The 14,721-nt window shown below is 39.0% G+C and overlaps 1 protein-coding gene across 5 annotated transcripts in view; it reads left to right on the top strand.

Annotated features, from left to right (window-relative positions):
- Window positions 1–14,721, top strand: part of sytl5 (synaptotagmin-like 5) — a 62,557-nt gene that overhangs the window by 17,112 nt on the left and 30,724 nt on the right. Inside the window, exon 1 of one of the 5 annotated variants that reach the window (XM_036139165.1) lies at window positions 12,216–12,232. The exons of the other annotated variants lie outside the window; for them this stretch is intronic. The gene's annotated coding sequence lies outside the window, so the exon portion shown is untranslated. Of the gene's footprint in view, window positions 1–12,215; window positions 12,233–14,721 lie in introns of those variants that run through there. 5 annotated transcript variants of the gene reach the window in all.

Genomic DNA, 14,721 nt, shown 5'->3' with positions numbered 1-14,721 from the left:
TATATATATATATATATATATATATATATATATATATATATATATATATATATATATATATATATATATTAGGGCTGGGCAAGTTAACGCGTTAATTTCGCGTTAATTCATTAGACCATTAACGGCGATATTTATTTTATCGCGCATTAACGCATGTTGCTCACATGCTTTCAGTCAGTGTCAGTCAGCAGGCGCGCTGACTGCAGAGCGCTGACTGCAGCGCGCTGTCTCACGGCAGCACTCTCCCGCTCCCCCTCCCCTCTCGTACATGGCTCAGCGGCGCCAGCCAATCAGCACGCAGGCTCAGCCTGGCCCGCCCACTCAGCTCTCACACAAACAGCTGAGAGAGACCGCAGCAGCGAAAAAACATGAACAGAGGAAGTAGCACCGTTTGGCTTTATTTTAATACCGTAAATGAAATCAAGCTGTATGTTTTGTAAAAAGCCGGTTCATTTCAGTGGAAACACAACAAATGTATCTAAGCACGTGAAGAAACATGAAAACGTCGAGCCCCAGAAACGGAGAGAGGAGACGAAACTTCTCTCATTGCCCCGACAGACCCACAGACTGACGTCTCTGACTGAGGCGTTTCAGTCCTCCAGGGAACATCCAGGTAGATCAGTGGATGGATGGATGGATGGATGGATGTTACTGGAGCCCACACATAACATGTAATTAAGACCTTGAAAGAACCCAGTACATATATTAAAAAGTGTTATTTAAGATAAGATAACATTAGCTAATCCTTTTTTTATCCCACGAAGGGGAAATTTATAGGATTAAAGCAACAGGCAGGTGCACACAACACAGACAAAATTACATAAGGATTGAAATATATAAGAGGTGGATTAGCAAAAAAAAACACTGAACATAACATTATTATTATTATTATTATTATTATTATTATTATTATTATTATTATTATTATTATTATTATTTAATTGTAATAATAAAATAAAAACCACAAAACCCAAAAGGTCAACAGTTTCATGATACATCAAGTTTAGGGACTGGCTAATATACAGCAGGTCGAAAAAGGCCATATTTTGGCTGCAGTGCTTGCTGTTCTCTGATGAAGAAAAGATCAACTAGTGCACTAAATTCAATAGATGGGTTGAAAATATCCAGTATAAAATAAGTGCTACAAATGTTACAACACTTTTGTTCATATGGCAGCAGAACATTAAAATAAAAGTGCTCTTTACACTACTTTTGAATTCATTCTTGGAGTTTGTAAATACAATGCGATTAATCGTGATTAATCGCGATTAATCAGGGCGATTAATCGCGATTAAATATTTTAATCGTTGCCCAGCCCTAATATATATATATATGTGTGTGTGTGTATGTATGTATGTATGTATGTATGTATGCGCGTGTGTGTGTGCGTGCGCTCCGCCGCAGCACGGCTTTACCGGCGCTGCAGCGGAGGAGAGATTGCGCTAAAGTGACTTAAGTTATATATTTGCCCCCTAGTAAATAGGGCAGGTGGTTATTATTGTATAAATATTAAAATATAAAAGCGTTCCAGCACATGCTGGGGTGGAGGGATACCACATCACATGTGGTATCCCTCCACCCCTCTGGTCGGTGACCATCCCCGCAAATTCTAAATTAAAAATTCTGAATTAAAAAAATAACTTACCGAAAATCCTCGCTCTCATGTCATGTTCAAAACATTCTTCTTCAAAATGGTCCCTGCATATGACGTGTTTTCTCTCTGACCAGAAGTTAGATGGCAAATCCGCTCTCTTCAGGTTGGCAATCCAGCGACGAGCCCGGTGGCTCATGAATCAGAAAGTTGAAATAAGCAATGTTTTTTCCACTTTTACCAGTTGTGTTGGAACATCCAATGAGCATTGTTGCTGTAACAATAGCTCTTGCGAATGTCAGTGGTGAAGTCCTCTGGAAATCTGAAATAAATGTTGATGATCGCAGCTGTGTAGAACGGCTCCTATTGACTTTGCATGGAAAGAGCGGAGAAATGCTGTGGCCACTCCGCTTTTCCACGTCCCAGGATGTGATGTCAGACGACCCTTACTGCCCAAATATGGGCAGTAATGGCCGCCCCTATACACAGTGATCCAGACAACAATTTATGTTTTTATTTTCTTATTGATTAAAGATAAGTTCATTAAATAACCACAAACGTATTAGTTTTAGTTATAGCTAATGGTCCCCTGATTTTTCCTTGTTGACCGGACTTCCCCTTTAAGGAGAAGCTGGCAGAAAACACACCGTGTTTTCCCAAAGTCCCGCCAAGACCCCTTAAAACAGCCGCGAATTCATCCGCCTGATTTCGGGCTCTGTTTCGCTCGCAAAAAAACCAAAAAAATGCTTCTGACGGACTCTTTAGAGAACGAGAAGCTCTGCGTTAAAACGTGTGCAAATGGGTGATCGCTCCTTTGTAGGTGAAAGCTGTTTTACTGTTCAAAGGGACGAAACATGTGACATATAAGTGCTGAACGTTCACTCTCTGTGTATCCCGTGCTAATCCTCATCCTTAGTCCAAGCATGAAAACGTATGCACAGCCAATTAAGATGTTAGATCACGCAGATTTGCTGCTGGCCTCCCTTTAATGCTTCCCTCTGCGATCTGGCCTCGCCCTCCTCCTCCTCCTCCAAGGAGTCTCGTAATTAGAGACAAAAGGCCAAATCTGGCAAGGACAGAATGCCAGTCACCGTTACGCCAAGTGCCAGGCTCGACGCAGGTGACTTATTCATATCAGCGTCTAATGCCGCTTCATTACCTTTAAGCCAGGCGAGTAATTAAGGTTGCTAATTGGATTCTGATTGACAGCGAAGGAAGGGATGCGTCTCAGCGGAGTCATTCGCATGCAGGGCGCTCAGCCGACGGGGAAGAGCGACGGCGATGCGCCTCGACAGCTGGTCCTCGCTGATTGGCGGCGACATGAAAAGTGTGCCTGACAGGTCGTCAAGCCGAGGCAGGGGCGGAGGTCAGCGGCGCACCGCGGCGGTGCAGACGTGGGATCTGCCCTGAGGTGCTGTGTCCGAGTATGAATCTGTCAAATGCAGACAAAGCAAGGGGATGAAGCAGCGAGATACAATTACACGAAAGCCGGACCAACATGTCATGTATAATAAACCATAGAGGAAACCTTCTGGTCATTTTCAGCGTTCTCTGGTGTGAACGCTGCAGAAATGGAGACTGCCTATTGATTTCACCTAGCAGCGAATACGGCTCCACATGCGATCACAGGAAGTGGACGGCATGCAGGGAGATGCGCTGCGGAGATAGCAGGATAAATCCTATTGGCCTCATTTCCTTTAAATCGAGATAAGCAGGCGAGAAAGCATTTCGGAACGTGATCTCATTCAGACTCCTCTCAGCATGAGGCTTGTTTTTCTTCTCGCCGCTTTTGAAAGAACACTTGTCTGCTCCAGACTCTCTCCTGGTAAATTAGATGAGCCTGACTCTGCATTTTGTGTTAAGAAGTCGATCTCAGGAGCTTTGTGCTTATTTGCGTCCTGTTACGAAACAAAATACAGAGTTTGGACTTTTTATGATGACCTTTATGCACAGACGTTGAGCAAATGTGCAGACTAAGGAAACTAGACCTTTAAGTATGAATGTAAACAGAAAAAAAATCTTAATTTCTGGATCATCTTATCCTAAAATTATAATTTAGCAATGAAAACATTACAAACCAGTTCTCCAACAGAAATCTTTATCTATTGTAGCAACCATTGATGTATTTAAATTTTTCTTTGTTTTGCTTTGCCGGTCACTGCTCCCATCAGTACTGAACTGAATGCTGCAGACCACTGTTATTCACAGACAAGGACGTGTTGGTGAATAAAGAGAGGCTTTTAAAACTAAAAAGCGAGACAGTCATGTTTTGAAATGACTAGATTCCTTTGAGAAATTTTCAAACAGACAAACCTTAGTTTATCTCTTGAATTCTTGAAATTAAATGAAATTTATTCGAACATGAACATGAACATGATACAAATATAAAAATAAAATAGTGCACAGTAACAAGAAGTGCATAAGAAAGAAGAGAAAATACAGATTTTTGTTTCAGTTAACATATCATGCTCAAAATGGGGTAGGAAGAAGTGAGAACTTATAAACTCCTACCCCTAAACACTTGAGACTTTAGTCCTACTGTCATAAAAAAAAAAAAAAAAATCAAAATCAAAGTGGCAGTTTGAAGTAACAGTTACTAATATTTACCTATACATTTTCCCATTTTATGCTGGTTTATCTTTCTAAACCCTTACACCAAGTTATTATCTTCAATACACACCTTATTGCTTTCTGTCCCCATGTGTATATCTATTGAAAATTACCTCTTTGTACCTTCTTTTGAATTGTGTTAAACTATTGCTTTGTTTTAAATCTTCATGTAACTTATTCCATAACTTTACACCTTTAATTGAAATACAGAAGCTTTTCCTTGTTGTTCTAAAATTGCGGATCTTGAAGATTGAGTGACCCCTTAAGTTATACCCCCCTTCTCTTTCAGAAAACGTGCTCTGTATGTGCTCAGGTAACAACTTCTTTGATACCTTGAACATAAATTGAGCCATTTTAAATTCTACAAGGTCGTCAAATTTGAGAATTCTGGATATTATGAAGAGCGGGTTTGTATGCTCATAATAACCGACATTATGGATGATTCTAATGGCTCGTTTCTGTAGGACGGTTACCGGATGTAAAGAGCTCTTGTAATTAACTCCCCACACTTCACAGCAATATGATAAATATGGTAAAATCAGAGAGTTATATAGAGTATGAAGTGATTTAGCATTCAATACATGTCTAGCTCTGGCCAATATGGATATACTTCTACTGAGTTTACTCTGTAAATGTTGAATATGAGGTTTCCAACTGATTTTGTCATCTATTATTAAACCGAGGAACTTATTAGCAAAAACCCTTTCTAGAGTTACGTCCTCTATTTGAACTTGAATTTCAATATTTTTATAACAGTTCCCAAAGACCATGAATTTCGTCTTGTCCAAATTTAGGGATAATTTTTTATGGTCAAACCATATCTTTAACTTACTAATCTCTGAAGTGACTGTTGAGAGAAGATGCTCTAAATTATCTCCTGAGGCTAGAATATTTGTGTCATCAGCGAATAAGATAAATTTTAATACATTGGACACTTTACTGATATCATTTATATAGAGATTAAATAAAATTGGTCCCAATACTGATCCTTGTGGTACTCCACAGACAGTCTCCTGCCAATCAGATTCCACATCTCCCAATTTCACAAATTGTTTCCGGCTCTTTAAATAACTCCTCATCCAGTCAGAAACTACTCCCCTAATTCCATAGCGTTCTAATTTTTTAAGTAGGATTTCATGATTTATTGTATCAAAAGCTTTCTTTAAATCTATAAATATCCCTACTGCCAGTTTCTTACTATCTATTGCGTTGGTTATTTCTTCTATTAAGTCAGTTACGGCCAGCGATGTTGACCGGTTTGCTCTGAATCCATATTGTCTGCTGATAAGTAGCGAATGTTTTTCTATGAATTGTTCCAGTCTTTTCTTAAAGAGTTTTTCCAGGATTTTAGAAAATTGTGGGAGAAGAGAAACAGGCCTGTAGTTAGTGAAGAGGTGTTTGTTGCCAGTTTTATACATTGGTTTGACCTTCGCTATTTTCATTTTGTTGGGAAATGATCCTGTTTGAAATAATAAATTGCAAATATAAGTTAGTGGTTTAGAGATTCCTTTAATTACTATTTTAATAGTTTTCATGTCCAGATCATCACAGTCAGTGGAAGTCTTATTTGTACAGTTATTCACAATGTTTATGATTTCTTCTTCTAGTACAGGGTTGAGATATAAGGAGCTGGGATTATTCTCAATTAGATATTGCTGAGTTGCAGTTTTTGTAGTCGGTATTTTTTCTGCTAATTGAGGTCCTATATTAACAAAAAATCTATTAAATTTATTGACGACACTTTTCAAATCAGTTATTTTCTGTTCATTATCTATAAAATAGTCTGGATATTTGTTATTGTTAACTTTTCTAATGACTCTATTTAAAATATTCCATGTTTCCTTAATGTTGTTTTTATTCCAATCCAGTAATTTATAATAATAGTCCTTTTTACATGTTTTTATAATATTAGTTAACTTATTTTTATATTTCTTATATTTGTTTTCTGATTCAGATGTTCTATGTTTTAGAAATTCTCTATAAAGTTTGTTTTTCTTTTTACATGCCTTTTGTATTCCTTTTGTTCAACTAAATTTAACTAATCAACTAAATTATCAGTGGAAATAAAACGTTTCAACGCTCAGAAGCTAATAATATCCACTTCAAAACTACTTTTGTGTAGAAACTACATATATAAGTGCAATTATTTTATAGTTCATTACTCCTGTAAAAAAATTGTGCTGTTTATAACTCCAAAAACTGACAGAATGGCTGAGATTGTTACTTTGGACTTTTATTTATTTTCTCCCATTGTTGTATCCAAGAAATTATGATGTTGTGATCAGTGTGTTGGAGAATATAATTAAATGCAAATGTTATATGCTGTTTAACCCTGAACATGCTATGTAACGTATGTGTTGTGCTCAAGTTGCCTGTTTAACAACGCTTTAGAAGCAATTGTGGCTGACCAACCAACAGAGGAACAAAGATAGAGAGACCAAAATTAAACAAACAATAACCGCAGTTATAGGGAAATATACTGTAGCTGAATAAAAATCTGAATTAATAAATTTAAAATAATCCATAAGACAATGTAACTAAAAGCAAAATTAGAAACACCAGACCGGGATTCAAACCAGAAATTTTCTTGCTTTAAGCCAAAAGCACTACCAGCTGCTGCACAGTGCAGCCATAAACTAAATATCCATCTGCTGTTTGTTTGTGTTTTAATGATAGAAAACATTTAAGAGTGACAAAAAAAAAGCAAAAACAGAAGAAATATGTAAGGAGATGAATGCTTTCACACTGGACTGTGTAAAATTGTGCCAAACATTTGCTTGGCTAAATAATGTCTTTTTAATCACATTTTTATCCAGGGTTTCTTAGAATTAGGCATGACACTATTTTAAATTACCATTCTCATCATTTAAAGTTGGACTTTTAACACAAGGATTAACTTTAAGTCTATTTTAATTGTCTTTTGATCATTTGTTTGGTTTTATTTTGTTCGGTTTTATCAAGCAGGTTTAAAACATCGGTGCTCTGAAAAGCCCATTAAAATGTGTTGAATTGTAAATTGTGTGTGTATCTATACCTAAAACAGCAACAGTAAATGTGTTTATTGTTGGTGATTAAGGGCAGGCAAGGTTATTTCAGAGGCAGGAAGTAAAGGTCCATGATATATTGTCCAGTGTTTGGCGTGATGTCAATGTAAGTAGCTGTGAAGTGTGCTGATATTGACCTGAGGATGAATAATTAACGTTCCCTACACTAAGAGCCAGTCTGTTGTCTGTATGTGTGGAAACGCTTGTGCTCTCTGACTAAAGAAAGCTCACTGTTTATTGGTCTTTAGAGGCAGATTCTGCCTTGTGCCAACAAACTCTTATGTGTGTTGCATTAATGATTCAGCATCAAGTGAATCACAGTATAAGGTCCATGCATTGAAATATAACAGTATTAATGTACACTTAGAGAAACTGAGGGTTGACTAATGCCGCTGTATTATACACTAAAAAATATATAATATATACCATCAGTTAATGGCCCGGTTTCACTGCTTTTAGATCCATTTCTGTGACTGACATAAGCTATTTAATTTCTTTAAAACCTTTGTCTTGGTGAGAGGTTAAAGATTTTCTACTGAATGTCTGCAGGACAAACAACCCTCTTATTCACAGAGAATGAGCCACGGTTTGATTTATATTTATTGTGCTCAAGCCTAAACAGCTCTCTGAAAAAAAAAAAAAAGTGTTGCGGCAACAACAAGTCTGGAGCTGAAGGAGGAATACCATTTTCAGCGTAAGGAAGCTTAAGTGACCTACATGTTTCCACAAACTACTCGATGCACAGGGAGTGGCGTCGCTCCCTCTTCGATAAAAAAACAAATGAAACATAAACGTATCTATTGACTTTATCTGTTGAAAAATGCTAATTTTTAAATTGTTTTATAGGCAAACAAATCCCTAATTTACCCACATTACGTTTAATAAGGAATCTGTACTGAAGCCATGTAGATAATGGGGAAGACATTCTGACCTCAGACCCAAGAATATTAGCTTAAACAGCTTTTTGATTACTTGAAAATTATTAATTTCTCTTCAGACATATATGTTTCTTTCTCTTGACAGATCTGTAAACGAGGTGGACAACTGGTCAAACATATCCAGTATGTTTGAAGAGAAACTGATCTTTTAAAAGCCTTGTTTCAGGTGTCACACATTTGGCATGGTGTTCTTAGCTTTGCAAGCTTCCCCATTTTGTAGCAATGGTTCTTAAACCTGAAATCCAAGACACCCATCCATTCTCCAGCGATCATTTGGTGTGAGGCGAGCTACACCCTGGACGTGTTGTCAGTCCATCACAGGGCTGCACAGAGACACACAAGACAGGCAACCATGCACACACACACTGACGCCTAAGGGCAACTTGGAGAGACCAATTAACCTAAAAGTCATGTTTTTGAACTGTGGGAGGAAGCCGGAGAACCCACGCATCAACACGGAGAACATGCAAACTCCATGCAGAAAGACCCCATTTAGACCTGTGTATATTGTTAAACTGTAATGTGTTTTTTATTTTATTTTGTTTTGCTTTTGGAGGAACGGTTCTTCTTCTCCATGTGTCTATTCAGACCATCCCTGTATCAACATGCTCTGGGCTTTCCAGTAGTACCGTAAGGCAATTCTTGGTGCATGCAAAATCTAGATTTCTAGGAGAATCATGTAAAATTATAAAAGAAAAGTAACAATTCCCTCATTATTCTGGTAATTTCACCCAGAGAATGGGTAAGATTTAGTCTGAGTTATGAATCCTTTCATAGAGTGTGTTTATGGAGTGAATATCTGGTCTCATCTGTGTGTGGAAAACGAGTTTTCAGGGTGTTCGGTACATGAAAACAAGTTAAAAAAAAAAAAAAAAAAAAAAAGCTGGACTTAGATTTCTGAACAGTTGCCAAATGGGACGTGTGTTGAGATCGCATTGTTTAACGGATCAGTCGATTGCTTGTTGTTTATTTTAATATAATTTGGCATAAATCCACTTAATGGTGTTTTGTTGTGTGTGTATATATACAGTGTATTTAAATTCCCTCACCGCAGTATGATTGTTTATGCTAAATATTTGTTCTCCCCCGGCTCTTCTTCATTACGTCCTGATGTGTCAGGATAGGCTGAGTAAAATATTTGCATTTCAAGGCTTCAATGCCTCCATAATGTCCCGTCATCATTGACACAAACCTCTAGCTTGCTGCATATTTTAGCCTCGATATACGCATTTAAGGGGATAAACCAACAAACACCTTGGGAGAACAGATGTTTGTTGTTTTAATCACAGCAGCAGTGACGAGCAAAACAATGCGGCCTGAGGGGAAAAATGAACGTTACACAGATAAAAGAAGAAAAGAGCCATTGAAGGCAGATTTTTATTGATCTGTGCTCTGCTTTGCTGTAAAATATTCCTCAAACAGATTAATTAGAACATTTGTGCACTCTTTTTTGTTCTTTTTTTTTTTTCGGCTGCATTGCTGATGATCATCGGCATGAATAAAATAGTCCCGTTGTGGCATCGTGGCGCTCCAAGGGGGGAGAACTGAGCTAGAGGAAAGCCGGCTTTGGCCACGGAGGCAACACGTGTTGGGAGGATCAGCTATTTGTTGTTTCTCGTCTTCGGGGAGGATTTGGCAACAATGGAAAAATGTATTAAATATCCACAGGCTTATCCCTCAGAGAACATTAGAGCTTCTTGGGTTCAGAGCCAAAAGTGCTCTGGTTGGTGAAGCTTGAATATAATAATAAAGCCACCGTGAAGGTTCAGGGTTGTTGAGAACAGTTTCTGAGCGCCGTGCGGAACAAAATGTTCAGACCGCATCGCGTCACCCAGAGGTTTGACTGCAAGGTTGGCTTTCTTTTTTTCTTTTTTTTCCCCCCTCTTGGGCCTTTGCAGACTGTTTCTGGCTCATCGTTCGCTCATTCTTTCACTTGGGTCCACTTTGCTTTCCTGCCAGCCAAAGACCAGCTGTCTGCAGCTCACCTTGTTTGGCAGATTGATTCTGCCGTCTGTGAGCTCGGGCCGCCTGCAGGCAACAACGCACCGACAGCCGGTAAAAGGCCACCGAAAGGCAAAAAAAGGCAAATGATTATGATCTGTGGAACAAATTAATACCAGCATGTATAAAAAGTTGGGAGTTCCCGTCGTTTTGTGCAGAGCTGAGCAGAAAGTTTCTTTTCCTGCTCTGAGAGGTTTTAAAGGAAACTCGTTGTTTACTCAGGGCACAGGGAACTGTGTGTCGTGTGTGTGTGTGTGTGCTCAGGGAGGGCAGCGTCAGACCAACACCCCTACAGCCACACACTGACACTGTAGGTAATATGAGAGAAGCTCAGATAAATATTAGTTTCACTTTACTGTCAGTGTTGACCGAGCGTTAGTCATAGTGCGCCCAGACCGTCGGCAGAATCGGGCGGTTCAGGATTACCTTGGTGGTGTGTGTTCTCCTGCGTGCTTATTTAGCTTCCCGCTTTAAACATTGATAGCAACGTTTGTCGACTGTCCCGCTGAGAAGGGCACCAGAAGGGCCATGCCAAGAAATTGATAAACAAACAACAAAAAAAATGCAATCATAATGTTTAGAAAAACAAAAGAAAACCTATTAATAATGCATAGTACCTTCTAGGAAACCTGCTTTCATCTGAAACAAAAAATGACATGCCCTGGCAGGACACTTGGCCGTATTCTTTGATTAATTCAGTCACTAATTATTTGACAGCTCAGGGGACCGTATTAGCTGTTGTAATAAGGGACTTTTAGCCCAAGGCGGTCAGCCATAAAGTATGAAAAAATAAATTAAAGGTTGCTGTCACAGCAAGACTCCGCTTCATCTGTTCTTATGCAGTAGCCTAATGAACATTTTAAACCATTAATCATAATACAAATGCAATATATAAATCTTTATAGGCCTGATGTTTCCCATAATGGGCTATAATTCTTCATATTTGGACCCAAAATAAAAAAGGATTTGTAAACATGACAACATAAGACTAATCAGAGCATTGCTTTTGCAGTCAAAAAGTTCTTTAATCTTTCAAACTGATTTGTAAGTTAAAAAAATGGCCTAATTTATTATTCTATTAAAAATCCATTGTCGTAAACCGAGAGCATTTTCTCTCTGAAAGTTTTCCCCTCTCGCTGATCCTGTTACCTGCCGTTTTCATCAACAATATAAACACTTTGCTGTGTACTCCCTCATAGACATCTTCTGCTTTCTGGCATCCGTTTTAATATTCACAGCCGTAGGCAGCTGCTTTGGATGAGCTCACAGCTGCTGCTTGTTGGTGTGAAGAGTCTGAATAATGACATTTAATTTACCTGACCTTTTCTAGGCCAGAAACCCTCTAATAAGATCGTTAAGCACCAAAGGGGTGGCAAAAGGTATCTGAAAGCTCAAACTTTCTATTTTCATTTGCAAAAACATTTTAAAGTTGAGGCTTTTTAGTGAAAAGTCCCTTTTTTTATTATAAAAACTATCCCTGTTACCTGACTTTTCCTAGACTCTATTCACATCGTGTGCAAATATACTAAGCAGAAATCTTTATTTGCTGAAAGAATCCATATATTACTTGTTTGGAAGGCAGTTGTATGTAACTCAAGTGCTGCTGTGGCTGAGTACAGTCTATCTATAGCTGAGGCCTGTATTTCGAACTATAATGAAATTCAGATTTACAGGATTCTCAAACCCCTCTTGTTTTCTTTATTCACGGAACATCTCAAGCTTCAAAAGAAAGATGTCTTCATTAGGTGCGGAGCAGCTTAAAATGCTCGTAATCACGTATTTCATGATGTCTTTGGCTGCAAATGAAGTTTTGATGATGCAGGTTCATTAGTGCTAATTCATGTAAAGTGAAGGGAAGAGGCGAGAGAAGAAAGAGGATGGATGAAGAGTGGAGGAGGGCTGTGTGTGAGCTTATGCTGATACTTGTTCTCCTTTGAATTTTTATTCCACAGCTTCAATTACCCATGCTCTGGCAGGATTTCTACCCATAAAGGCTCTGTTGCTCACATTACTCTGTTGCCTTCAAGAACCATTGATGGTGGGAGAAGGTGATTTATTTTTTTAGCCTTTTTTCTTCCCATCTGTTTATTTAATCGGGGACTGCAGCTCATTGAACAATATTGTTGATTTGTTTTATGATCCGAAGCACATTATTTCTCCGAGACGAGACATCAGCAGTAATCAAAGTCACTCACCATTCCCACTCCGCCTGAAGGAGGGACATTTTTACTGCTTTGCATTGCTCCCACTGGGCCGGCTGTAATCAGGGCTCCTGGCTTAGATAGTAAACACATCCAATGAAGGGTTAATGGTTGCAGTTTCTGCGCTCTTCATGCTCCTTTTGTTTCCTAAATGTTATTATATTGAAAGCAAAGATGCTCCTTATAGAAGTAACAGTAGCTATGCAACTAGCTCTTTGATTTCACAAATTACAATTCCTGGCATTTTATCCCTGGTGCAAAGAAGCTGCTCTGAAAGGGGTTTCCAGTACCTGAACAAGTGTTTTAGAGGGTGGAAAGCTGACATGCAGCTTTTACTGTATTTACAAGAGTGAGAATTCGAAGGGGGAAAAAAGTGTTGCAAAGGCATTAATCAATAGTTCATTCGTCTGGGTTTTTAATTATTAAATATTTTAAAGGTTGCAGCCTTGCTTGGTATAATGGGATGATCCTGAATCAAAGGTAAAATAAATAAATCGAGGGTAAAAAGTCTGGACTGAACTCCACATAGAAATGAAATAACATTAATAAAACATTGTCACTGAAATAAGAGTGCAGGGTAGCGCTTCTTTGGTTTCTGCACCATCACTGTCTTTCTTTATGGCAATCAGAAATATTAATATCTAATTTAAATTGCAGAATTTATGAGAACTGTATTTGTGTCTTTTGCATCTGATTAGAATTTGTAAAAAAAAAAAAAATGGAATAGTGTAACATGATTTTATTGTGGCATTAAAACAATGATTGGTTTTAACCATAGATTTTGTTTTTAAGCTCCTCTCCTGTAAAACTAGCTTCCAGCCCGATCTACTTTTAAGACTATGCCTAAAACTTTATGTTTTGGTGAAGCTCGTAGTTAGTGTGGTTATCTCACCTACACTATATTACTTAAAGTAATGCATTAGTTACCATCACACACATATCTGTACTTTTAGTGACATCCCATTCTTACTCATCACTATGTCAGCTAACCTTTTGCAGCTAGAACAGCTTCTAGAAAGAGTTTATGGGCAATGTTCCCCATTCTTCAAAAAGGCACATTTTTGAAGTCAGATTATAATGTTGAATGAAAAGACCTGGACTCTGGTTCAGTTCACTTCTGGTGCGAATAAGAAAGAGCCTCGATCTGACCCAACTACAGAAAATATCCGACTTAAAAAGCCACCGTAGCTGTGAATGTATTACTGCTCCAAGCATGAAATGGGACACCTTCAGCTTGGAGGACGCATTCTCTGATGCCCTTCCAAACTAGCATTAGAATAAAATGAATCCAAATGAAATCAAATTTCTCAATGCAGATTTAGCAGCTGTAAAAAAAAAAAACAGAAATATCCAAAACAGAGGTGGCAGTCGCAAGATTTCCAGAAAAGTTTTCCTCCATTTTTTTCAGTCTGTGCCACGTCTGTTCATAACTTTTATCAGAATTTCTAGGCGCAGCCAAGGTGTTGACACAATCCGTTTTGGGATGAGAATCAGTGCCTCCAAATCCGAGACCGTGGTCTTGAGCCGGAAAAGGGTAGAGCGCCTCCTCCGGGTTGGGGAGGATGTGCTGCCCTTAGTGGAGGAGTTTAAATATGTTGGGGAATGAGGGGAAGATGGAGCGGGAGATCGACAGGCGGATTGGTGCAGCGTCTGCTGTGAAGCGGGCGCTGTACCGATCCGTTGTGGTGAAGAGAGAGCTGAGCCAAAAGGCGAAGCTCTCGATTTACTGGTCGATCTACGTTCCTACCCTCATGCTTGCTCAGTATGAGGGATTGCAGCAAAGCCATGTACAATGCAGACGACTCTCCCTGTGGCTCTACGCTTTTTCAGGAGAGAATGCTGCTTGTCGGGACTTTGAAGCAATCAACTGGTTTCCTTATATAGGACATTTTTGACCAATCTGTATAATATGATTGAACTTGACTTTGTAAAGTGCCTTGAGATGACATGTTTCATGAATTGGTGCTATATAAATAAAATTGAATTGAATTGAATTGAATCTATGGTCACGAGCTTTTGGTCGTGACCGAAAGAACAAGATCACAGATACAAGCGGCTGAAATGAGTTTTCTCCGTAATGTGTCTGGGCTCTCCCTTAGAGATGGGGTGAGGAGCTCAGTCATCCGGGGAGGACTCAGAATAGAGCCGCTGCTCCTCCACGTCGAGAGGAGCCAGTTGAGGTGGCTCGGGCATCTGGTCAGGATGCCTCCTGGACGCCTCCCTGGTGAGGTGTTCCAGGCGCCTTCCTACTGAAGCTGCTACCCCCGCGACCCGACACCGGATAAGCGGAAGAGGATGGATGGATGGATGTGCTACGTCCTGCTCTAGTCATTTCA

The sequence above is a fragment of the Fundulus heteroclitus genome, chromosome 7, assembly GCF_011125445.2.
Source record: "Fundulus heteroclitus isolate FHET01 chromosome 7, MU-UCD_Fhet_4.1, whole genome shotgun sequence".
NCBI lineage: Eukaryota > Metazoa > Chordata > Actinopteri > Cyprinodontiformes > Fundulidae > Fundulus > Fundulus heteroclitus.
Note: the sequence above shows the minus strand (reverse complement) of the source record. Positions and strands in the feature narration are given on the sequence as shown.